Below are 24,544 nucleotides of genomic sequence, written 5' to 3' on the forward strand. Positions count from 1 at the left end.
TATAATCTTTCAGTACCATGGCTCTTTTGAGCAGAGCTGGGATTTAAAATAGTTTATGAAGAAATAACAAGAAGGCACAGTACATAATGGCATACTGTCACCACCAAATAATAGGCTATAGATTTCTGCTCAGAACTGTTTCTGTCAATCAAGCTGAGCATTCATTCTTCCATAATTAAGCCTATGCAAGTTATCATTTTAGCTTTAAAAGACAGATTGAAGGCTAGTACTTTCTGTGCTTCCTGGAGGAATAGTGCATTTTTTAACCAAAGAAACCAAGCAGGGAGAAAAACCCCACACAACTTTTTGTTTTTTAAATATTGCCAGCAATGTTGTCACTACAGAGTCTTAGCTTCAAATATTTTTATTACAGTGATCAGGTAGATTATATTTTCAATATATCTATATCAAAAGTGATTAGCTATATTGATATATGGTTAATGCTGGCCTGTCTGAGATGAGAATTGAAAGTTTCACCCTAAAAAGGGATTCCTCACTTCTGCCTTTACAGAGTGCAGCAGACTCATAATTCCTAAGACACCCCCAAGGAAAAGGAGAATAGAGGAGGGGGGAGAAGTAGTGATGCTTATAGCTAAAAAGATATCACTTCAATTGTTGCAAGATTTCTATCCAGGAGTTAATTCAAAGGCAAAATGTATATCATATTTTCTATCTTACTAATTTAGTCCTCTATCTAATGATACTGCTATACTCAGTGATTCTCATACTATTAGATGCCATTCGTGACAAATGTCTTGGTGATGTGATTTATCATGTGATATGCATCCCTCCTTATGTGCCTTTTAAGATGAGAAAGTTAGCTTAAAGATTTGCTTATATGCCGATGGATATTTCACATGATTACTGCAGGAGCTCTATTCATCTTTATCCTACATTCCATTTATGGCTTTTATAACCCTGGAAACATCCAACAGTTAGAAAAACCCTGGGACTATGTCTGTCAGTTGTGAATCCTAGAGCAAAGAGAACTTTATACCCCTGCTTTTAGGTAGTGTGAATTTATTCCTTTGGAAAAGGCAATAACCCCATAGTTAGTGAAGATTTAACCCTCATAAATTCTTCACGGCATCATTCTTGGCCATAAAAACTCATAAAAGTGAAGGGAAAACATTCAGATTTATGTTCTGAATCGGCCTAAAGTTCTGAGAAGTAACAGATCCATAGTGGCAGGAACTTGTGGCAGGAACTTGTGATGTTGCATTCCTCCTTATGTCCAGATTTTTGGATAAGAAAGAAAGCTAGTGTCATACAGTGGTCAAAGCTTTGGACCAGGACCTGGGAGACATGGGTTCAAATCTCAACTCAGCCTTGCCAATGAAGGCATCCAAGTCTTACAGATAGCTCTCCTCTGTAGGCCAATTGCCAAGTGTCCCAGGTCCACAGATAAGCATAGCATTAAAGCAAGCAATTTAGGATATATCAAAATAAGCAAATAAACACATGTGAGCTCATTCTGGAAGCAAATAATAATGAGTCCTGGGGTTATCTTGACTCCCAAGCTGGCATTTAGCGGCCTTCCGGAGCATTTTCACCATTTTGGTTCTACACACTCTCCCTCTCATAACACTAGAAGTCATGCATTTCCTCTGATGCTGAATGTTGAAAGAAAAAAGAAAGGACATTTTCCACACAGTGTGTAGTTAAACCATGGGATTCCTTCCCAAAGGAAGTAGTGGCAGCCGCCAACTTGAATAGATTGGACTGATGCATGAAGGACAAATCTATCAATGGGTACGAATTGCAATGGCTATGTTCTATGTCCACTGTCATAGGCATTATTCCTCTGAATACCAGGTGCTTAGAACTGAAAGTGGAGATAGTGCTGTTGTGCTCACGGACAGCTTGTGGGCTCCACAGTGGGCATCTGATTGGCCACAGAATGCTGGACAAGATGGGCCATTGGCTTATTTTATGTTCTTTTTCAGAGACGTAAGTTTCAGAATCATTGTGAATCTTCTAACACATCAGGTAGGACTGATGAGACATCTACAGTTGTATGCCATACAGGAATAATGAGGTCCTAATATGGGTCAGTTTTAATAATGCTATTGTACAATTGGTGACTTTTAAAAAATACAGTAAATTGCAAGCAACTATCTGTGGATAGTTGAGCTCCCTTAACTTCCTATTCTTGGAATATTCCTAAATGAATACATTCAACTCACTTACTGATTCACTTTGCAGATTTTTTTCCACCCTCAGAACTCAGCCTTTGTGAACAAATAGCCATCTTTTCCCCAGATAACAAGTGAAATGGAGATATTTAAAGCACTTAAACTCAAGGCCTGCAAAATTCGCAAAGTATGAATAATAGTTATAATTGAATATATAAAATATATTATGGGATAATTCTCCACTGATTTAGCTGAAGGATCTCTCTTATCTTGGACCAGATGGTAAGATATATTTTCATTCTGAAGGGAGACATGAATGAGGCAGTTAATTATTTTCATCAGAAGCCTCATTTCGTTAAGACCAACCGCCAAGGCCAACTACATATTTTGTAAAATACTTCCACCAACAGAGTTAGGCATCTCTTCTGGGGATAAGAGAACTGGAGTTATAGCAGCTATAGTCCCTGTTGGTGCTGAAATTGGTTTCATTTCCTAGCCTAGAATCACCCCTTAGGTGAATGAGAAGTGTGTGGGCAGGTTGAGAGTGATAACTATAAAGAGAGACATTTTCCCTTGCTTGAGATGGCACAAATTATTTAATCAATCTCTGACATCTTGGCTAGTATTTCATTTTTTTTTCTTAAATACTGCTTTCGTGGGGGAAATTGTCTATCATTTCACTTTAGGACTGAAATATAGAAAAATCACGATGTTAGATTATTCCCACCACTTTTTAGGTGAGGAAGACAATGTTCCCACACTCCATTGCTTCACACAGTAATACAAAGGGCTTCCTTTATTCATTTCATGAAATATATATATACCACTTGATTCTAAAACAGCAGCAACAACAACAACCGCAAAGTGGTTTACCAGTAAAAACAGCTCGTTAAAACATTCAAAAGAGGAAATCAGCAATAAACTAAAAACAGATTCATATGTCTGGGTAGGCTTGTCCAAATAAAACCCTTATTTCAATTCCTGATAGTAAAGTTGAGAGAGTGGAAGAAGTGGAAGACTTTTGAGCCATGACCACTGAAAGTGATGAAGTATCCTCTGTATTTATCTAGGTGACTTAAAAACTTGTAGACTACCACATTTTAACTTAGTAGTGTGTATATTTGTATATTTGTAGCATAATCATATGCATGTTTATTGTTTTCTCAAAAGTAAACCCCACTGCATTCAGTGTGACTTACTTCACAGTATATGAATAAGATAGTAGCCTTACAGGGCTATCCTTTGAATGTTCACTCAGAAGTAAGCCCCACTGAGTTTGTTTCTTATATTTATACACCACCTTTATCTCCCAAGGGTCTCAGGGTTGTACACATTGTTCTTCTCCGCACTTCATCCTCACCACAACCCTTTGAGTGAGGTTGGGCTAAAAGATGCTGACTGGTCCAAGGTCACCCAGCAAGCTTCATGGGGCTTCAAACCCTGCTGTCCAAGGTCCTAGTCCTTATGTGTGTACTGGAAGCTGCCACCTCATTCACTCTGCTCCTCAATCCTCCAACCCTGCTAACCCTCCCCCCACCACCACCACCACAACCTGGCTACCATCCCTTCCTCCACACTTCACCAAACACCTGTTCCTTTTCCTCACAGCTTGCCCCAAAAGTTCTTCACTCATAATTCATTAAATGAGTTTGTCAAATGACTCTCTGAAGCACTTCTAATCCTTCTTTAAAAGCCAGCCCAGCGATATTTAATTGGGGGAGGGCTGCAGAGAGCTGTTTGCTAAAGTGCTCTCTCAAGTTACTTCTGCTCTTGTTTAAATGTAGCTCCCCCTTTTGGTGCTTTCTTTCTGTCATCACACTGCAGTTAGAATGCCCACCTATTAGTGGCCATCCAAATTGCCACAAGAAAACAATTATTACAAAAATAGAGTATAGAGAGCTATAGGATTGCAATCTTAGACAACTTTAGATTCCAAGTGCTTTATTTAATAGTATTTAGAAAGGCTTAGGTTATCATCAGAAGAAGCTTCAATTATTTATTTGCCTTACAAACAGGAGAATAGTGTGTTATTCTCTATTTATGGAAATTTTCTTCCCTTTTATATGAGAGATACTCCATTTTTTTAAAAAAAAAAAAAAGACTGATGCAATTGTGTTCTCATTCCAGTGAGAATGACTGCAAGTGAGTGCTGGAAATTGCACAAAATTAGTCCATTCTCAGAGAGAGTAGGTGAAATGATTAATTTAAGGCTGATTGTTCACCAACAGGATAGCTTAGCCTGTGGAATGCCATGATCAAATAAAAATATTACACAGTTTTAGAAATGATTGAAACATTTGATAAGCAGTCACGATGTAGAGTTCTGTCACATTTCTGTTCCTGGATGAGCCACAAAGCAAAGCGGTATGACAATTGTAATAAGGCAGTTCAATGTGGTTCTAGTGAAAATGCAAGCTTCCTAATTCTTTCCTTGAGTCAAAATACATAATGCAGCAGGTGCATGATCATTGTCAACTTCTGTCTCTTGCAGCAGTTCCATGGTAGCTTATAGTTGAAAAAGATGGGTGCAGTGATGTCAATTGATCCAAAGCCATTTAATTGGCTGCCACTGGCAGACGGAGGGCAAATTCTAAACCTGACGACTCTTTTAAAAAAGCTTTGGCTGTCAGTTAAAATATTGATGTTTTATTTACTGCCCATCAGCATTGTTTCAATCTGATTGAAATAAACATGCTATTTGGCAGAGGGTACTTATTTCTTATAGTTTTTAGGTGTGTTTTTTTTAAAAAAATAAAAAGGGACCATTACTCTTACAGCACAATCCTTATGCACATTCATCAGTCTCTTGGTAACCATTTACACTAGGGAGGAACCTCTTGATGCAATGTGGCCTTTCTTTAAAAAAACAAAACAAAACCTAAAGAACACTGGGGATTCAGCTGCACTGGCAAAGAAAAAATGTTTTATATGTGTTGTTTATGCATTCTAACACTATGACACCAGATGCCACTGTAGAGTTCCGTTTTTGCTTACCCGATTTCTCATACAAAGTTTGCAACACCGTTAACTGAAATGCTTCTTTGATGTGTCTAGATCGAGCCTGGAAGTTCAGTACAAATGATTCGGCTTACTTTTTGTTTATATACATTTGTTTCAATTATGTTGCGATAAAGAGAGGAAAATGTAGCTCCGTGCTTACGCCAAGTATAACGTGCATGAGGTCAGCCTCATTAGAGGTATTACTCACTCTACATGCTTGCACAAAATATGTGTGTTTTTCATATTTAATGGCCACTCTGGCTGACATTTCATTCCTGATTTCAGAGCAGAAGTGGGTACACATTTTGAATCTGAAAATAAATGTTTGAATTGCAGCTGGGCAAACATGGATCTTCTTCAGAGTTCACAAAGAAGTCAGATTTCCATCAAAGCACCAAACCTCCTGCATCTAATTTCAGCTCTTACTCACAGAAATATTAATGATGCAGAAATTACATTCAGATGCATGCTTTAGTTTTACTTCTTTGATTCTTTCTCAATTTGCTGCATGCTATCTTCTGACAAAAGAAAGTAACAAATACACTGTCTATTTGGCCAAGCATGAACTACTGAGTGGCAGAAACTCCCCAACATGTCAGGCAGAGGTCATTTCTAAGATCTTTTTCACCAGAGATGCAAGGGATCTGTTGGCAAAGCATGGGATTTGTTCTATCGCTGTTCTGTTCTGAGGTTTTTCTCTTCCCTTCCTCCACAATATAAAAAAAGATGTGTGTTTTGTACTACCTATTGCCTGGAGCACTTTAATAATGGAATCTTATATGGTTTTGCTCACATATAAGTCCCACTGAGGGAAATGTGTGTATAGGTTTTCAGCCTTAGGATGCCCAACAGTTGCTAAGCTTAAGGCAGGGGTAGAAGGAGCTCCAAAATCCATCAGTTAACATCACATTTTCTTCACATGGCTGGGGAAATGAAGGAAAAGAGTGACACAACTACAGAGAATCTAGTGTAGCATGAATTTGATGCATACAACTGCTTTCTACCTCCCTTGGTAGTCTGATAACAACACTAATCAGTTGACAAATATGAACTCAAATTGTAAAATTCAATAAATCACTGAAACAATATACAGAACCATAATAGCTAGCAATCAGAAGATCTGTATCCTAGTTTTAAAGTTATGAAATTAAATCAGTTTACCTACTTCCATGCTATGCATTAAGGAAGGATCGAAGTCCAATCTTTCTACAACATAGAGATCCAGTTTATTCCTAATTTCATCTACCCATAGTTATTGTATAATGACAATAAACTACAAAGATTTAATATTCAGTCAAGCAACAGCAAACAAAATTAAAGATTCCCACAGTATTTAAAGGTTTATATTCCACATCACTGTTTTAATTACCAGTATTAGATCACCAAACAAAATTGGCAGAGATGCACTTGTGTGTAAAAAGAAAGAAATCCTTTCCAGAGAGCATAAATGGGGGAGCCTGCTTCCAGCCATGAATTATTTGCAGATAAAATTACTTTCTTCTGTTGAACTGCAAACTTTCAAAAGACTTTCTCAGGCTTTCTCTGAGGAGTGATCCACCCTGACGTGTGTTGCAGTTATATTTATTAATCTAATCTACTGATTTATGATGTATTTGCATTTGTTTTATCAATGTAAATTTTTTAAATTGGTTTTATGCTATTCACCACCACAATTTCTTCTTCTTCTTTACATTGGCTATAGAGACATTTTTGCAAATGAATAAATAAAAAAATGCCCCACATCTTTCACTTTTTCTTTCACACCCCATATCTTTACCAGCCAGACAGATTTGTTACAGTTACATGCAAAATTAGGCTACATGACATTGTACATGATGGCTTTCCTGTTATACCTTCTGAGCTTGATGAGGGATCTGATCCTCACCTGTTCTGAGCCTACTCCAGCTGACGAATCACACACCTGTTCCTCGAGCTAGCGAGCCACACCTGAGCTATGTGTCCTTGCCTGCCTCCCCTTAGAACTGACAATTGTAAGTTCTGGAATCCTGAGGCCACTTGAGGCAAAACAGGGAGGGTCACCCTGCTCTGCCAAACCACACCACCACCATTCCTGAAAATAATCTCCACCTCTGATCTAGAGATAGACAAACCTGTCCAATTTGGTTTCTCACAGTTTCCCAGTTCTCCTGTCAAACTTAGTCTGCACCATTTCCTCATCAATTTACACTGTTTTGTAAGCTCTCTGCTTATGAAAACTGGCAGAGAGGGTCTAACTGGTTGGATCCAGAGTGTGGTTAACATTCACTGTGTGAGGGGATGGTCCTTGCTGCCTTGACACATGCGGGGATGTGGCCTCTCCCTAAGAAACCAGCCTTGGACTCCTTTGTCTCAAGTAACTTTTGACTACTACCCTTTCCTTGGGAAAGTGGGGGTGGGGGTGGGGGTGTAGCTGCCAGGATTTGGGGATGATCCAGATTATTTGGATCCATTTCAATATGTGTTTCGGCCTGGTCATGGGACTGAGTTGTCCTAGCCACCCCGATGAATGACATTTGCAGTCGGTGGGACAACAGGAGTGCAGCCTTGCTCTTGCTTCTCAATCTCTCTGTGGATGTTGATACCAGGATGCTTTTGGGGCCTGGCCTGGCTATGCAGCTGTTGGGATGCTTCTGAAGCGGATAAATTTTGGAGAAAATATGGGAAAGAATTAGTAGGAGAAAGAGCTTTGGGCTTGGAGGCAGGACATAAATGAATGAATGAATGAATGAATGTATCAATGCAGTTAACATGAATATTTTTTTAAAAAATGTAAAGAGTGGTTGCAGTCCCTACCCCACCCCCCAGCAGCACCCAATGGCAGCTTCACTTCTGATGCATGCAGCAGCTTCAGGGAGCATAGTTTTTTGTTGGAATCACAGCAGGGGAAAATGTCAAATTCTTCTTCCCCATCTATCCTCTTCTCTCCCACTCTGTTGCTGCTCTTTATAGTTGTTTGATGTGGACATAAATTAATTGCAGTAACAGCACTAATATCACCTCTACTTCAACCCCTATTCTTTTTATTACTTTAGCCTTTTTTTAAAATGCTCTGCTGGTTTTAATAATCTTTATCAATCACATTGTTTATTGATCTTTTTTATGACTGTAAGCTAGTCCTGAAAGTCCTCAGACTAAAGAACAGGAAATTAAACAATTGTAGTAAATAATCTTGTTTCTAAAAAACAAAAATCAAATCCTACATGAAACTTTTAAGGAGATAAACATAAGTCTATTCCACAACTTTTCCAGCAGGATTGGGACACTATACTTTTGATGCAGTGCAGCCTAGAATAGCATTGGTTGTTTTGTGGGTTGTGGTTTTGCTGCTGCATCACACTGTTGACTGCTGCATCATGGTTGTGGTTCACTAAAACTCCTAAATCCTTTTCACATGTACTATTGGAAAGCCAGGTGTCCCCCATATTATATTTGTGCAGGTGATTCTTCCTGCCTAAGTGTTGAACCTGACATTTGTCCTTTTGAAATTCATATCCTAGTTTTGGCCCTGTTCTTCAATCTGCTAAGATCACCTTAAATCCTGATTCTGTATTCTACAGCATTAGATATGGCTCACAGTTTGGTTAGGATCCTGTTCTTATAGTGGCTGACCAGATATCTCGGGGGGGGGGGGGCGTGTCTTGTGAACTCCCTTTTGATACTCATTAATGGTATTGAAAATCTGCTCTCCGGGGGCCAGGGATCTTGCAAGGGAGACTGGCTGATTTCACTTGAGGCTGGAGAGTCATTGGAACCTCTGCAGTCCCCTTGAAATTCAAAAAGGAAAGAAAATAGAGTTTAAGTTCACCCCATGAAAATGAAATGGCAGAAATGGTTTCATCTTAGCCCTATGACATTTTACAATTACATTTATTGTCCAATTTGTCATAATAGTGGCCCATAGGTTTGTGCCTCTGGCTATCAATATGTTAAATAGCCCAGCAACACTCCTGAAACACCAAATTTCATAATTGTATAAAATATTACAACTTTGATAATTTCTAGACATACCGGTATATTGTGAGACAACTCACTTCCCCCAGTTGTTGCTGTGTAAGATCTCTATAGCATTACTGTACATATTTATGGACAGGCCCAGACATTATTGACAAATTCTGACAGAGCCAAGGAAAATATCAGATTAGCTTGGATTTAAAACTGTCCTTGATCCACGGGTCAGTGGCATGAAATAATGCAATGTCTCATTTGCTATTGAGATTCATGTGGTTCCAATGAATAATGTTAGGAACCTCTGATTTTTGGACTACTGGTGAATTGGAAAGTGATTATGCCTTTGAAAACCACAATAGTCTGTGATGTTTGTCATGATGATTGTTTTCCAAGTACCATATTGCTTAGAGCAGGGACGTCCAACTCCCAGGAGACTGTGATCTACTCACAAAATAAAAAACTGGCAGTGATCTAACCATTTGGGTGGGGGGAGGTTGAAGTTGTTGACCTTTTTGGGGGTGCAGGTCAAAGGTGTAGAGCTTTTTTAGGGAGGGAAGTCGGAATTGTCGACCTTTATGGGGGGTTCAGGTCACAACTGTTGAGCTGTTTTTAGGGAGAGGAGTCGAAATTGTCAACTTTTTGGGGGGAGTGCAGTCAAAGTTGTGCAGCTTTTTTAAATGTGGGCAAGTCAAACTTGTGTAGAGGGAAGTTTTTAATATGTAACGCTGTACTGTTTTTAACACTTGATTGGGAGCCGCCCAGAGTGGCTGGGGAAACTCAGCCAGATGGGCTGGGTATAAATAAATTATTATTATTATTATTATTATTATTATTATTATTATTATTATTATTTTCTTTTGGGGGTGGACAGCAAATACTTCTGCCACTTTTGCGGGGGGGGGGGGGACGCAGCGACATAAATAGATAAACAATTAGTCACCCAGCCCGCAGAAACTACGTATTTCGCTCTTTAAATTGTGCATGGAAGGGGGTAGGGAGGGGGTAGGGTTGAATGCTCCTTTTCCCCCATGGACAAAAATGAGCCAGCGATCAACCACGATAGACTTCTAACAACCAGGGATCGACCTGTTGATCATGGTCGACCTGTTGGACATCCCTGGCTTAGAGAGATTGTTCTGACATCCAGTAGACAATGTGCTAGATTTATTAGTGAACACAAGTTCAACAATACTGGACAGGGGTGAGGAGTTGTCACCTCACAGGTTCCCCGGGAAGAGGGATTGTTGAACCAGTATGGAAATTTTAGCTCTAGGAGGGAAATATGGGTCTTTTAGCCATTCTCAGCAGCCTTAAACAACTACAACTCCCAGGAGTCCTTGGGAGTAGCCATTACTGCTTAAAGTGATATCATGGTGCTTTAAATGTAGTGAGTGAATGTGGCCTGTGTTTAAGTGTAACCATGATGAAGATTACAACCTGAGCTATGGTTTTCTTCTCCCATATGAATTACAACAAACAAATTTAAGTTTATGTTTGCATTTGCATTTGATTTTATACTCTGAAATTTGAAATGTCATGTGTATGGAATCTGACCAGTGCAACTGTTATGTTTTTTTCATACATCAGACATTATTCACCAGCTTGTCATGTGAGTGTCCTTCATTGAACTGCCTAATGCATTCACTGCAAATGCATTTATAGCAGAACTCTCAGGGGATCAGAATGAGAAATCACTTCTCTTACCTTAGATGTACTATTTGATAGTCTAACCTTTTGAGGAAAGAGGCTTTCAAGTAAAGCCAGTGAGCACAGTAGCAGCAGAAAGAGCATGAATTTCTCTCTTAGATGTATATGGCACAATGAGCTTTTGAGGTGAATGTTTTGTAATAAAATGGAGATCACAATAAAAAGATGTTATATGCAAGTGGAAGTTTCAAAGTCAAAGCATTCTGTTAACCAGGAGTCAGTTGCATATAAGAGAAAGCAAAGTTTTGACTAAGGCTGACATAATTTTTCGTGGGTTATGAATTCCATGTCAAATTTTGCATGGTTGTTGGGGGAGAGCCTTTTGTGGAACGACTAAGGACAAATGTAAGCATTTCTCTTCTTTTCCTCCAGATCTTGGGCACCAGTGGCAGACTATGTACAAGCTCCCAAAGACTGGTTTTTTAACAAAGACTCCAGGAACTTTTCTGTTCTTGAGTTTAGCTACAAGGAACGGCATACATGTTATGATCAATGAAGCTGAGCAATCCCTGACCTAGCATGGGGATGTGATTGAGCTAAAGCTTAAGGAGTGGCTTTTATATACTCTCTGGGAAGCCTGCCTAACCTGTGTTAATGAAGGAAGGGCTGGTGTGAGACTGCTGTCCGTCAAATGGCATGAGCAAGGTCTTCCAGGAAGTATATGGGGAGATGTTCAGGGATTCCTCAGTTCTTTGTTCCTAGGCCTAAGTAAGTTTTGTGAGTTATGCCTTGTGGGTTAACTTGGGGACTGCATAAGTCAACCCCTCCCCCTTACCTGGTACCTTCCAGATATTGAACTACAGCTCCCATCATCCTGGATGTTGACCATACTGACTGGGGCAGATGGGAATTGTAGTCCTATAGAGGACCCGACATTGTGGAAAGCTGACACAATTACTTGGAGCCTTAATAACCTGCCATTGGAGGTTTTAAAACTACATTTTTCCTTTCAGTAGGGAGGGACCACAATGTAGATAAAATATTTGGGGGCTGTTGGAAGGACACCCCAAAACAGAGGTGTTGTCTGTCGATAACTTATCTGCATGTAACACTAAACATACTTTTCCAGCTTCATTCTAGTTTTTAAGGAACCAAATTTATGTGAGTTTTCTTTCATTCTAACTTTCATTGGAGACAATATTGACACATTTCTATAAAGCATTGAAGAATACTCTGATCTTCAAGGTGGAGCAGATTAGATCCCTCTGGTTTGTTTTTTTTATTTAGACATAAAATCTGTACATTGCCTTGTTTCCCAGAGCAAAGAAACTGAAGAGGCTTGGGAGTCTGAGATTCAGGTATCCAGAGGATTGCATTGAAATATTAATTGCTTAGCAATTATCAGCTGGTTTCAGCCCAATTATATCTTCTTTGATACATAGTTCAAACATCAGTAAATGTTTGTCTACCAGCTCAGCAGGTGTAGCTCTTACTATGATTACTTGGAGAAATAAAATATCCCAAATATTACAGGGATTCAGCTCTTAAAAATTCACTCCAGACTAGGAAGCAAAAAGCATGAGCTCTGTACTTGGACCTTAATCACTGTTTTTAAAGTGAAAAAAAGGTCAAAGGGATTTTTTCTTGCTAGTGCTAGATTATACAAAGCATTATTTCTGCTGACCACTTAAGAGTCTGTCATTCTTTAAAGATTAACATGGAAAGCTAAATTCTAAGAAAATGGACTTGGTTGATAGATAATGTTCTGGCTGTCACTCTGAAGAGTTTTATGTGTTGATAGGAAAAGATGGTTTTGGCTCTTGGCAGCTTTTCACCAGATTATGACTGATCAACTTGGATGTTTATGTCTAAATAGATATTAAGGAACATGTCACGAACTCTCACAATGGCGAAGAAATATCCTGGAGAGCATTCATAATAAATCTGGTCCACATCTCATTACCATATCCTGTCACCAAGTAATATGCTTGTTACATTAATGGGAACAGCATCAAGTCAGAAGGGAGAAAGATTGGCGCTAGGGTTCAGTCTTATCTTACAAAAGGCAGCCTTCTTAGGGAGGGAAAGGGAATGCTAGGAGGCATTCAGAAATTTCATAAATTGCAAATTAAGAGTTATGGACATAGGAGCCAATTCCTAGGGGCTGAGGTCCCTTTGCCGCCGCCCCATAAAATATTTGAGGGGCTGGGGCCCCCAAAGTTGATGGGTATTGCCATTCGTGTGTGTGTGTGTGTGTGTGTGTGTGACACATCATGTGATCAATTATGCAGGGCGGGGCTTACCTGCTCCCGCATAGTTTATTCAAGTTGGCATCTCTGGTTACAGGAATGGTGTCCTCCAGCTTAAACATGTTGGCAGATGTTGGCTAACTATGCAGGCAGCCTAGCCATGCAGACAGATGTCATCAGAAGAAAAATGGGAATAGATACAGAGCATCAGTAATCAGCCTACTATTGGTAAGGTGTAGATGGGCTTAAACTAAAAATGCAGTTCATGTGCAGTACATTCACACAATGCTGTGGCCAGTTCTGGACAGGAAAAATTCAGCCACAGTTGATCATGTCCCAATAGGGCATATAATTTTAGGGAGTGAAACTTAATATTTCTAAATTTCTTCAGTGATTCTTAAAAATGTTTTGGGGCATAAGGAATTCAAATCTGCTATTATTTTTGTGATTGGATATTTTGCTTGGTAAGTCTACGTTTGATGAAGAAGCACATAAACCGCTATTGGAAGACAAAAGAATTTTACTTTTACTTCTGAAAATGTCAGGTAATGATGATAATAATAATGATAATATAATTGCAAGTACTTGACAATTATTTTTTTAATGATTTCTATGCAATTTTACACACATGTTACTTACCAAGCAAGATTAAATTATATTAAATTAACTAGAACATCTTTTGAATTCTCAAGTCATGTCATGTTACAACTTTTTAGCACCCCTCATTTTTAGAATTTGAAAATTGAAAAATTCAACACGTCTTAATGTCCTGGTAACATCCTATTTGGATTATAGCCATTTACTTACTTACTTATTTGCTGCGGAAATCCTAACCCCAGGAGGATGAATGGGGCCACTGCCACAGACCAGCTGTGCATGGTAACCAACGTAGAAGATGGGGGCAGGGAGATCACTGTGTTAGGATGGGGCTAACACATTGATTGGCCTTGGCTGAAGCCTGATGCTGTCACTTGATGGAATCAGGGCTTCCTTGGGATCCAACAGGTCCAGGACTGGCTCAGCCCCTACTTCTTCCCACCTCTGGATCACACTATTTGGGGGCTTTTTCCTGACTGTTGCTATCAGCCTGTCAGGTAGGTGGGAAGAAGATTTCCATGTCAACAGAGTTCTGCTGGTGTCACTCTGCAGTCAGTGGCTGATGGGAGGTGGCAGAGGCTAGCAGGACCAGGTGAAGGAATACCTACTTTTAATCAATCATAGCCACCTCTCCGAACACTCACACTGACTGGTGCAAAGGGAGTCTGGATTGCTCTGTTCCTCTATTTCCCACAAACATCAACTACAAATCAGAACATCAGTAAAAGAAATACACTTAGATGAAGGGGCATTGAAAACAAGAATAATAAAACGAGAGAGAAACAGAAATATCACACCTACAGTGAATAATGACACAAACATTCAGCAAATAAAGTAGCCACATTAAAATGGCAAAGGATGGAGTTTAAAAGGTCAGATAGAAAAAGCCAGGAAGGATAATAAGGTCTTCTCTCGGTACTGAAAATATATTAATGGAAGTACCAGGTGAGCCTCTCTGGGGAGGGCATTCGTAGAGACAGATCGTTTATTGTTATTAATAATAAATAGAAAGTAATTCTTTCCACTAAAGAAAAAGCAGTCAGTCTAAAAACTGCAAAAGAAAGCAACATCATCTGGTAAGAGGAATGAATAAACTGAGCCCCTGAAGATTTTAACCCAAAACATATAAGGCTGTAATATTGCTTTGCAACCAATTGCTTCCATGCACCTGTTGAGACCCTTTTCTTTTTTTCTTTTACTAATTGATCCTGGTTCCCATTTTTTTGTCATATAGTCATAAAGTGACATATTTTGTCATAAAGTGGCACCAGACCATCAAAATAGAGTTCTGTGATCCACAGGATAGCAGATATATGAACCGAATTCCTTTCTCCAGCAGCTTGTAACAGCTGCATTTTTAAAATATGTCGATGACATCCATTGGAGAAGTGTACAGTAGATAGTTATTCTAGTTATGTTATCAGTGAAATCAGATAATTATGCTAAGAGATAAGTCAAGCTGTCTGCAGTAATGAGATAAGCATGTATATAATTAGTCTGCTTTTGTAACAAAACATGGAAATTTTGTGATTTGGTATAATGTAACCATGATAGATCTTTGAAAGAAACAAGTGGAAAGGAATAACAGGGTTTATGTGGAGCTCCATGGTAACAAAACATAATTGGTATTATGATAGCATCATTGTGCATTCTACAGTTCTCTGTTGTTAATATAAGTGAGCATCCTGCTCCAAGATTGATATTTCTTCGAGAACACTATCCAACCATCTCGTCCTCTGTTGTCCCCTTCTCCTTGTGCCCTCAATCTTTCCCAGCATCAGGGTCTTTTCCAGGGAGTCTTCTCTTCTCATGAGGTGGCCAAAGTATTGGAGCCTCAGCTTCAGGATCCGTCCGTCCACTGAGCACTCAGGCTTGATTTCCTTCAGAATGAATAGGTTTGGTCTTCTTGCAGTCCATGGGACTCTCAGGAGTCTCCTCCAGCACCATAATTCAAACCCATCGATTTGGAAGGTGTCTACACTGGCGGTGAATAAAGATCTGTTGGAAGTAAGTTCATTTAGTGAGTTAGTGAGTTGGAAGTGAGTTCATTTACCAATGTGGTACCCATGGGCACCCATTTGACCATAGGGGCTTTCCCTTGTGTCCACCGGGTCCATTCCTCTATAACCCCAGCTGAAATTGGACTTAGAAGAAGCATTATACAGTGGTACCTCGGGTTACAGATGCTTCAGGTTTCAGACTCCACTATCCCAGAAATAGTACCTCGGGTTAAGAACTTTGCTTCAGGATGAGAACAGAAATTGCACTGTAGCGGCACAGTGGCAGCAGGAGGCCCCATGAGCTAAAGTGGTACCTCAGGTTAAGAACAGTTTCAGGTTAAGAACGGACCTCCAGAACAAATTAAGTTCTTAACCTGAGGTACCACTGTATTGTAGCCAATGGAAAGACAATGTTGGTGCCCATGACAGTTTGCAAATGTGCCCATAGGTCCAAAGAGGTTGTTGACCCCTGGCTTAGGGTTAGACCCATGTAATATAACCCCATGCTGTGACTCCTACCAATGTAGTAGCAGGTAATATAATCTGATAGTGATGCTAAAAATATCCGCTTTCTAAAGATTTCTGATACAAATACTGCAAGGATGCCATCAAAGGGAAGAACCAGCATGGTGTAATAGCTCATGAATCGGATTTTAACTGGGGTGGCCAGTCACAATCTTCCACCCTTGCTCTGTCACAATCTTGATTTCAAGGTCTTTTATGAGTAACAAACTTTGTTCTTTCTCTGTTGATAGAATACCAGCCTAATACTTGTTTCAGTATCAACCTTAATAATGAATCTGTGGGCAATGATGGTGTCAACAGCACTAGAAAAATGAAAGCATTGGTGCTATTATTGGCAATGATTAATGCATGCACAAAGATGAAAGGCACTTCCCTTCTCAGAGAGTTCGTATGTAAACCACCAATCAGTCCTCTTTTTAAACTTTATCCATGTCCACTTCACTCCTTTTCTCTCTCCAAGGGATGGGTGTGGCCCAACTTATTTCAGTTAATGCCCCACCAATTTAATCCAATTTACACATAGCAATGCATATCCCAGGACTTCACCTTCAACTGAAAAGGGAATAGTAAATGTTATCAGTGTTATGCCTGAACAGGAAAGTTCCACGTGAATAAGAGGCATAGGATTTTGCTCAATAGACTCAGAACTTCCCCATTCAACAAAGGAAGTTGGGGATGGGGTTCCACTGGTGGGCCCAGGATGTACAGAGAAGGCATTCCCATGTGTTCTATACACAGAGAGATTTCCTGTGCCTGAAGAGTGCTAATGTGTCTTAGAATCTGAATGTGATATAGAAAGTTCATTTATTCTCCAAAGGCAACAATGCAAATGTTACTTAGTACTCTAAATCTCCATGTCTACTATAATTTGTGTCAAGAAAATTAATCTCTCATGTTCTCTGTCCTGTTCCTGCTCATTAGAATGAATAACACTGACCTTCAGGGCAGAGGTATGACAGATTGGCATTTTACCACCTGTGGTTTCTTAACGAAAGAGATTCACTGTTTGTTCTTTTGGCACTTCAACTGATAAATTAATAAAGCATATTAACTGACCATCACCAAACTAACAATATATATTTAAATACTGACAGGAGAAAGCCATAGGTATCAGCAATAAAGGTGTTACATAGCAGACGAACTGTCTGACTTCTAATGAGGAAACATAGATTCATCATTGAAAGTTTCATTTGTAGGATCTCCCCCCATGCAATACGTCTATTCAAAAGTTAGACCAAAGAGTTCAGTCTTTATAGGATTGTCGCCTTACAAGTCATAAATCTTGTCAAACCACTCTCAAAAGCATTATGGAAGCCTATTCTGTAGCCACTTAGTAGATCAATTTGAAAAGAATCCCCCTTCAGCAAAATATATAGTAGCGTGAGGCTGGAGACTATCCCCTCGTAACCATTGTTTTCCCTTTCCCTCTTTTCTGTCTTGTGGAGAACAGAAATTAGAAATAAAGGCATGAACTCATCTATATTGAGCTTTGGCATGATGAACTCCTTACCTATCATATTGTAGCCCAGCCTTTCCCAACCTGGTGCCCTTGAGATGTTTTCAGTTGCAACTCAAATGAGCTCCAGCAAGCATGTCAATGACTCAGATGGTATGAATTGTAGTAAAAAAAACACTTTTAAAAATGGAGCCAACATTTTGGAGTAGGCTGCCATTGCTTTACAATGCTTTACAGTGGTACCTCGGGTTAAGAACTGGAGGTCTGTTCTTAACCTGAAACTGTTCTTAACCTGAGGTACCACTATAGCTAATTGGGTCTCCTGCTGCCGCTGTGCCGCCACTGTGCAATATCTGTTCTCATCCTGAAGCAAAATTCTTAACCTAAAGTACTATTTCTGGGTTAGCGGAGTCTGTAACCTGAAACGTCTGTAACCTGAAGCGTCTGTAACCCAAGGTACCACTGTATTTAGAATAACTACTGCTGCTAGATATTTCTGACTAAGTTCTAAATGAGCAGGGGTATATTTGGAATAGATAGCACTGCATAGTGATTTTGTAGTAGTGTGACTAGATATTGAAATTACATTCAGGAATGTTAAGGAATGTATTGTTCTGCATTGTCTCAAGAGTGCACTGAAAACCCAAGTAAATTTAATTTACATTAACATTCGTTCAATTTTCAATTACTTACACGAACTAATTAGACACATTGCTTGATTTCTTTCTTAGGCTGGTGTGCTTTAACCTGTGCTCCTCTCCCCTTTATTAACCTTATCTGCAGTGTAGCAGAGAAACCATTCTATTTCAGGGCCTTTCATTTAAGTGTCTGTGATGAGATATTAGGATGATCCGATATAAATTTACTGTAACTAATGTTTCTGCATTTCTAGTAACACAATTGCAATTAGTCTGAACAGATAAGAGCACACATTGAATATGGCCAATGTGCAAATGCTGTTTTACTCTATATAAAATAAAATAAAATAAAATAAAATAAAATAAAATAAAATAAAATAAAATAAAATAAAATAAAATGGGCTGTTAACTCTTCCTTTCATGGAATACATGTGAATTATACATTATATTGTATTTTTAATATGTGTGTGTATATATATATAAGTTTCAAAAAAAGGAAAGTTATACAAAATGCTAAAAAAAGTGTTATCAAACAAGATCTGATGATGGTTAAACAAGACAGGATTACAAAAGATAGACGCTATTATACCTAGGGGAAGTAATTAAAATATTTAAATGCCATGAATCACTGTATCAGCCATATTTTTTCATAGCTACTGGGGTATGTGTGTGTGGAGATCCTCACCCACGTTCTTCCTGGCTTACAAATGAAATAAAGTCAGACATTGCTTTGTCTCTATGTTCTTTGAACATTTTCCTATTTAAAAACCTTCCATGATCATGAATGCTGAGGTTGTAGGAGCTGCCTTATACTTGGTCAGATTATTTGTCCATCTAACTAGTTGTCCATCTACTCTGATAGGTGTCATGGGCCAGGAATCAGCTTCACCTGCTGAGCAGCAGCCTGAAGGAGCAGAAGGCGAAAAGACTCCACCTTCTGCTGATCATTCTTCTTGCTCCTGATGAGAACCAGCTGGCTCCATCTTTCTTATGCAGGGTTTCCCGCCTCAGTCAGTTAATGGAAACAACATTTGTCGTTCCTGGCTAGACCTTGCTGCTTCTTGCGACCTTGGAGCCTCAGCTTTCTTGACTCTCGGATCATCTGACTACGTGAACTGAGATATTCCTGACCTTAATACTGGACTGAACCCTTTATATGGACTCTGCCTCCAGACAAGTACCCCCCCTGAGACTCGGCTGGTTGTCTGACTTCTCCCTCCACTGAGCTCTGCTGTGACCAGCAGCACGGGGCTATGACAATAGGAAGCAGCTATCCAGGATGTCAGAAATAGGTTTTCTTCCATATCACCTGCTACTAGATTCGGTTTTAAAATGCTGGTGCCAAGGATTGATCCTGTGATACTCTGCAGGCAACATTCCCCCCTTTATTACCCACCTATGGCAGACCGCTCAACCATCCTGATCTATGTGGGGCATCCTAGAATTACAGAGGCCATTCCTGGCTTCTATTTGGATCCTGGGATGCCCCATTCTTTTGTCTGGCACCAGTCAGCTGGCTCCCATGAGAGCTTGACACAAACAAACTTGAGTATCCTGATTTGGTTCACCCCAGTGCTGGAGGGGATGCTACGGTCCCTACCTCCCTTACTTTGCACCACAGAACTGTGACTCTAGAAAGTGAATGAACATAAGCTTCTGAATATCAATTCTCTCTGTATCATATGGAAGGGGGAAGGGCCAGAACTCAGTGGTCCTAGAAGAAGGTCCTTGGAGACAAACCTGTCTGAAAGCCTGGAGAGCCACTGTGAATCAGTGTAGACAACACTGAGCTAGATGGCCCATCAAGCTGACTTAATATAAGGCAGCTTGGTATGAACCTTTGGCAGATCAGCTCATCCAATCACTGCAGTGTATATAGGCAGGGGTTTAGCATGGGCGAGGGGTCTGCCGAGTCAATGGCCCCAGAAGCACTTTTCCAGAGGGTGCTGCCAGGACAGCGTGAGAAGGATGCAACAGCCAGGAGCCCTTTGCATGCCTGCCCTGATGCATCCTCCTCACGTTGCCCTTCCAACCTATGCTAGCAGGGCTGAATGAGGAGCATGCAACAGGCATGCCCCCTTCCAATCAGTCCAATTGAAGACATGCTCTGCCGCTGTACATAGGAGAAAGTCAGTTCTCACAAAAAAATGTAGCAGACATACATCATGGATTCTAGCAGAGCAGCATAAATTCTGTGCCATTTGTGAAATCGTTTGTATGGTGGGAGCTGTGAATATTCTCACTCTGGCCCACATAAAGTTTTTGCCAGTCTGAATTGTGACTCCATCTCCTTTAGCTTCTTCACTAACAAAATTGTGTCATAGCTTCTGCTAATTATCACAGTAGGGTAGTACAGGACAGCTGTCAATAACAGCTACAAGGCCCAATTTAAATGGGTTTCATTGTACATCTCATCATGAAACCATGCTAACCAATTCAATTTACTCAGAACTTGTGTATTTAACAAGGTATTTAGAGACTATCCACTCACACTTGGGGGGGGGGGAGTCCTATATCTGACCAAACAAAACTTTAAGACATCAAATTTGTCCTAAAAAAAGAACTGACATGATGCTTATTTAATTGAGCCTTACATCAGTCAAAATGTTACAGAGCTATGTTGACTGCTAACAGTGGTGACTGATTTATTTTCTTTCTTTCTTTCAAAGAAAAGTAACAGACCGGCCTTTCATTCAAATGCAGAAAGAGCAATTAGATGTTATAATTTATTTTCTCTTTGCAATTTGAGGCTCATTGACATGTTTCTGCAGCATCTGGGTTCCTAGTCAACATTGGTTTTGAGAGACGCTTATACAGTGAAACAGATATACATTGCAGACCATGGTGGTATCCTGTTGTTGAGCAGGAAATGCAGTAAATAAATGATCTAAGACAAAATGAGCAACTGCTGACAATTCTGATGACTTGTGGAGCCATTAAAAATGAGCAATGAATCCAAGTTGCAGCCCTCCTAGGAAAGAATCAATAATGAATACATTACCACAGTTACCCCCAACAATGAGAATAATTATTGTACAATATTTGCTTTGGCCAATATGTAATCCCAAGTAGTGCATTTTCTTCGCTAACTGTAATGTGCACCAGTTTCCGGCTCAAGGCAAAAATCTCCTAGCATTATTGAAATTAACTTCTCTTTATTGTTAAAAAATTGAATGATGTAAAAGACAGATGTATGTAGGATGCCTATTGAGACATATCAACATGGAAGCTTTTATTCATTTCTGTTGCAGGATTTTGACATTTCCTATAAAACAAATATAGTGTGGCATTTGGAGAAGTTGAAATTGTCATTTGCTTAAAATTTCTATGCTGCTGATCCAGCATTAGAGGGTACCACAGGGTTCGCATATGGATCGCAGAGAGTCAGATGCACTGATTGAGCCTATCATCCTATACACCAAAGGTGGGGAACTCCATTCAGCCTGAGGGTCCCATTGCATTGTGGGCAACTTTTCGGGTAATAAATGCTAGGGCAGACATGGCCAGAAGCAAAAATGGGTTGAACAATGAACTCTTAGCTTGGTAAGGTTTCTGCATATTCACACACCTCTCAAAAGCAAGAGGCATTGTCACAGTTAAGCACTCAAAGCAGGGGAGGAGTGAACCAGGGTGGTTGAGGGCCATGGTTTGGGGACAGGCAATGGCCCAGGGCAAGTCGTAAGGACCAGACAGAGACTTGGTGGCCACATTCAACTTGCATGCCTGAGGTTCCCTACCTTTGCAATGCACACTTACCTGAAAGGAAACCCCATTAAATTTAATCATGTATCTCTTACTAGGCATGTCTAGGATTGTGCTGCAAATGCTCTGAATATTCTCTGGTAGTTGAGGTGGCATATATGTATTGGTGACATGCATCCATTTTCCTTTGATGAATCTGCTTTTTTGCCTAACCACATTGCTCTTGTGAGGCTGTTATCGTGCCATGTTTTGTGACATTGCATTGGTATAGCTTGCGGGTGCTGCTCATCGCAAGCACTTACGTTGTAATACAGTAAGATGTTGGATAGAGCTGAAAGGATCAGGTGGCATGTGGATTACCATTCTCAACAATATTATAAAACAATTTTTCTTGCATTTCTTATTGATAAAGGTTTACCTAAAATTTGGCAAGATCCGCCACAGGGCAAGTAAGGCTAAACTACCTTATGCTCTCAGCAGAAAATTAGCTTGCTGGGTAAATTTCATTTGACAATTTAATTGGCAAAGAAGAAATCATATGTGTATGTGTGTTTAAGTATTAAATGTTTCATTAATAAATTTCAGAACTGACTTTTTGTTTGAATTATGCAAATGCTTGATCCTTTCTGTTATTAATTTTTGCAATTGCAAACAATGCTTATAGAAACTATGATGATTTGTCATTTCCTGATGTTGCGAGATATTCCTTTTGCATTCCTTTGAACAGGTTTGTTTATTTGTAGATTGCACTTATAGTTAATAATGAATTATCATCATTAAATGCTATATTCTAAACTATGTGATACGTTTAGCACCTTGACATCCCATGCTATGTTTTCTGTATTTTCTTTTTCTTCTTGGGAAGTGGGGTGCAGGAAGAGAACTACAGGCTAATTCTCTGTGGCCCTCCAGATACTTACTTGAGAATAAGCACCATTGACCCTAGTGCATAAGTAAATATACACAAGACTGAACTGCATGTCTAAGGATCAAGGCTGTCAGTCCACCTAATTAATTCTCCATCTTCAGGTGCACAGTTCAAAGCACTTCCATTTGCTCTTAATTAATCTCTTGGAATTGCTGCAGGGCAAAGCCCATCTTTGTGCAGACCAGTCATTGCACCCCAGGACTATAATATATATTTTTCATTTATGCAGAAGGACATTGGTCAGGCATGCTGTGAGAAGAGTCTGACGAGCATGTTGTGCCTCAAAGAGCACTAGGATGGGAGTTAACGGATTTTTGAGCTTCTTGTGTGCTTGGAATACTGTATTGTGCATTTGTCTCTCCAATGCTCTCTCTCTTTGAAAAGGGAAAAAAAAAACCTTTCCATTTCAAGCTAGCACTTTGCAGTTCAGATTTGACGGGAGTGCTTAGCAATCCTAATGCATGTTTAATATAAATTATTCACTATGATTTTTCAATGAAAGTGCTCTCCAAAGAAGTTGCCCTTGCCATCTGTTTACTATTTAGAGTCGATTATCCCAAGATGCCCGTTTTCCTTTATTTACACCATTTGTATTCCCCCCAAGGAAGCATTTTGCTCCCTGTGTTCATTTACACTAAAACACACAGACACACACCACTCACTCTTTTATCCTGTTAATATTTACTTTATCTAATGTTCACTTTATCCTTTTGAAGTACTTAACTGCATTTTAAGGTCAACAAGGATTCAGGCAATGAGAATTTGAACATGTTCCAGACTAACCTGGAATATTCATTTTGCTCTTCCCAAGGAATACTGGGAATTGTAGTTCTTTCAGGAGGTTAGAGATCCATAACAGATAATTCTCAACACTTTATCTAACACAATTTCCGGGATTATTTTGGCAAAGCCACAAAGAGGAATACAATGGCTACATGCTTGTAGAGGTGTTCCCAGAGTCCCTGGCAGTGTCCTGGTCCCTGGGGATCACTAGGTCAGTCACTCAGCTACTCTGCTGAATCCAGTCCCCCCCCCCCCTTTCAGGCTTTCCACAATGCAGTGGTACCTCGGGTTACAGATGCTTCAGGTTACAGACTCCGCTAACACAGAAATAGTACCTTGGGTGAAGAACTTTGCTTCAGGGTGAGAACGGAAATCACACGGCGGCAGCGGGAGGCCCCATTAGCTTACTTCAGGTTAAGAACAGTTTCAGGTTAAGAACGGACCTCCAGAACGAATTAAGTTCTTAACCCGAGCTACCACTATACCTGCTGCCACCACCTACTTTATTAGGGACCAGTAGGATTCTTCCTCCATAGGCCAAGTTTAGTTTATCCACAGAAGACACACAGGTTGAAATATACTAATTTTATAATCCACTCAGACCAGAACAGAGTTAAATAAGTGATTATTTATTAATTTTATAAAATAATACCCAGAAAATAATAGTCAGTGTATAGTATTTTATACAGAATCAATAATTGGATTGACCTTGCACTTTAACAGATATTCTAACTCTACCTATGTTTTCATTCTCCCTCCAGCCTCATTCCCCCCCCTCTCTCCGTTTCCCCATCAATCTTCAACTGTTGTTCTCAAAAGATACATTCTGTCTGTCATTCACTCAAACTCCACCCAGCATTCCATCACACTCTCCTGCTCTCTAACGTTCTTCCACTCACTGATTCTTTCGGAAAGCTGTTGTTGTTGTTACCGAAA

This window comes from Podarcis muralis, chromosome 11, assembly GCF_964188315.1.
Source record: "Podarcis muralis chromosome 11, rPodMur119.hap1.1, whole genome shotgun sequence".
In the NCBI taxonomy this organism is placed as follows: Eukaryota; Metazoa; Chordata; class Lepidosauria; order Squamata; family Lacertidae; genus Podarcis; species Podarcis muralis.